Source organism: Octopus bimaculoides, chromosome 6 (genome assembly GCF_001194135.2).
Source record: "Octopus bimaculoides isolate UCB-OBI-ISO-001 chromosome 6, ASM119413v2, whole genome shotgun sequence".
NCBI lineage: Eukaryota > Metazoa > Mollusca > Cephalopoda > Octopoda > Octopodidae > Octopus > Octopus bimaculoides.
The window spans coordinates 21947184-21950494 of NC_068986.1; the positions used below are offsets into that span (position 1 = coordinate 21947184).

Consider the following 3311-nt stretch of genomic DNA (forward strand, 5'->3'; position numbering starts at 1 on the left):
ACACACAGACGCACACGCACAACAAGCTTTCATATAGTTTCTGTCCTTCTGTCCTCTCTACCAAATTCACTCACAAGGCATTGGTTAGTCCAGAGCCATAGTAGAAAGCACTTGCCCAAGTTGCCACACAATGGGACTGAACCCGAAATGGCATGGTTGCAAAGCGAACTTCTTAACCACCCCTATCAAACAATTTATATTTTGGGAGAGGTTTTTCTTTTTTTCTTTTTTTTTTTCAGTAACGATTAAACCTTTGGATAAAAATATTTTAAGCTAATTTAATCTCTGAAGCTTCTAATATGTTGCAAAGTAAAACAATGAATGTTAAGCCTTTTAGCTAACTGACGAGCAATTTTACTGTTTAACAGTTTGTCATTTTGTAACAATTATGTTTATGAATACCCTGCGTGGCTAACAAAGAAACCAGTTTTCTAGACAAGAAACTTTTAAACATCCTATACGTAAAACATCTTTATTAGCTCTATTTACCAAAGTTTAAACAGAATATAATACTTTGCCTATCAAAAATTATCTCAAGTTTATAATGCATTGCTAAAAGAGAAACAAAAAAAAGAAAGAAAACAGCTCTAGTTTCACTTATTATTTAAAGTAATTCTCGGAAAAGGATATACAAATCGATCTGTTATTCTAAAATCCAACATTTCAACAGCTGACTAGTCTGACGTTTTCATAATATTGGCTCACCTATATAAAATTATTTACCCTAGTAGCAAAAAAAAAAACAGGATTTTAATGCAATTTTCATTTCCAAACACTATAAACTTTCATTATATCAGATTCTAGCATCCACATGAACAGGAATTTATTATGAGGGCGTTACTATGAAGTTGTATATGGATTAAGTGTGAGTACCAGGATATAGTTTTCTAAGAAATCTGTTAGCTAATTTTATGAAAAGAGAAGGAAATGTATTTTCCCTTTCGAGTTAAGTGGAAATAATTATTCTACCACTGCTAAAATAGAAATCCGATTATTCTCATCGTATAAACATGTACGAGAGAGGGAGCACCTACACAAAACGCTTGACCTGCTACAAACAACAGCCAAATTTCCCTTAATCCACACTTTATCGTTTTCAATAAAGAATGATGCATACATACATACAAACAAACAAAGACGATGATGATCATGAAATATTTTTAATAGGGCTACTTGAATAGCATAGAGAGAATGTATATAAGAAGGGTGTGGCAGTTCTGCTGCAAGTCAACTTCGTTCAAGTAAAAACATGACGAAAGGCATTCCAGCTGTTACCACAATCATATTAATTCCACCAGTCTAAGAGGAACTGTTCGTACGAAAGGTTTCGTTTCATACAGTGTCTACCTACCGAATACCATTGACAAGTCTTAGGGTTAACCCGAAGCTAAGGTAGAAGACACCAAAAGTACCGCGCAGTGGGATCGAAAATGAAACAGAGCCGTCTAAAGGCATGAGCATACTAAGAAGTAATCCTGGAGTCTCACGGGCCTAAGGTCCCAATGCTAATCTATTTATGCAGTTGTGTATGTAAGGGGCCTCCGCGCATTGCTTTACTCGGGAGCCCATAATTCTGATAAAACTACCCTAACTTGAAGCTTAGTAATCGTGAAGCGAACTTGTTAACCATACAGCAATGCATGTACCCGTGTACGTCATGACAAAAATGTATGGTTAAATAAATGATAGAATAAAAGATAAGGAAAATTTCGTAAAATATTCTAAAATTTATCAGGGATCAGTTCGTCTCTTGCAAAATAGACACAAGCCCAAAACAATTTCGCCATCGCGATTAACAGTAAGTTCGTAAATAGCAGTGAAGATAATTGCTATTTGAGATGTAAATGTCATGGAAACAGCAGATACAAAACTTAAAATAAAAAACAGTGAAGAACACCGAAACCGGCAAATATTTCTATTAAGGGGTCCCTCAGAAACATAATAAAAAGGAAGGACGGATCAGGCGATAATAAATGTGTAAAGGTTATTTCGGTTTATTTGCTGTGAGTATAAGATTTGTGTCGCAATATTTAAAATAATGTATCTTTAAAAGTCATCATTAGGAAACCTTGATGTTCTGTAATTAGGCAATCGAAATAATTGTTTATTATCTAAGTACTTCATTTTAAAGGAGAAAAAAAATCTAAAATTCAACGTCAGCAGAAATTTTAGCTTTTAGCAAGCCTATATTAAGATTCTGTTAATAAAAAAAGATTAGGATAATCTAATATTTTTAACACGAGTGGAGGTTATAAGATTACTTCAATAAAAATCGGACACTACTGAAAATTATAATCATTTATTTATGCACAACAGCAATTTTTGAAAAGGTAGAGAATAAATATAGTCAATCATGTATTTTACTTCTACTTTCGTTTAAAAGAAGAAAACAATTCATAGTTATTATATTGAGGGTATGAATACTAATGCAAATGTGGTGAACTGTTTCATTACACGAGTGAAACTACCTTGGTAGAGTATGGGAACGGATTGTGAAAATAAGAAGCAATGACAGTCGTAATACCACTAAAAATTAATTATATTGTTTTTCATTCACATATCTTTCAATACAATGGATAAATAGAATTCCTTCTTTAAAAAAAAAAAACGATTGTTATGAAATGAACGAACTAAACACTATTAATACTCAATGTTTTGATCTACTGTTTACTCGAACACTATTAAAATGGGTAACTAAAAGAAGAAAAAAAAAACGGATGGAAAAAAGAAAGGATGTAATTGAAAAAAAAAACCACAAACGATAAACATAGAGAATAAAATGAGTTTAAGGAAAGTATTTTCATTTGAAATTTTGCAGAAACCATCGGAGGCTGAGTCGATGCAACAGCAAGACGAGAGATAATAGCCGACATCGCAGCATTGCAGAAACTAAAATATTAAATAGAATCATTTACTTACCTTTTGTTTAGTGATTGCAGAAATAATGTTTGGTTGATGGGAACTGATGATAAGCAAAGAAATTAATTCAGTAAGCTTTGGATGAGTAGCAAAACAAACTGTACACTACTCTGTGCAAATTGTACACTTACACTGCCATTTAATCAGTTATCGTTTCCGTGATACGGTATAAAAGAGCCTCTCTGATTGGTTATTACCCTTTTTTCCTAGAATTGCCGAGCTATCAGTTTCTCTGAATAATTTTGATACAAAAACAAAAAAAAAATTAATTTAATGTTTACCTGGCCACCAAAACAGAAGAAAAAGGTTAATAGGTGTGAAAAAAAAATGTGCATTATACAAATATAAAAACAAAAATTTGCGCCAATGAACCGAAGGAGGGGTGGAGAGAG

The 3311-nt window shown here is 32.8% G+C and overlaps 1 protein-coding gene across 2 annotated transcripts in view; it reads right to left on the reverse strand.

Moving 5' to 3' along the window:
- The window catches only part of LOC106881287 (long-chain-fatty-acid--CoA ligase 5), a 91749-nt gene extending 88654 nt beyond the window's left edge, over positions 1–3095 (reverse strand). For both annotated transcript variants that reach the window (XM_052968636.1, XM_052968637.1), the window contains exon 1: positions 2920–3095. The gene's annotated coding sequence lies outside the window, so the exon portion shown is untranslated. The remainder of the gene's footprint in view (positions 1–2919) is intronic.
- Positions 3096–3311: the final 216 nt, after the last annotated feature.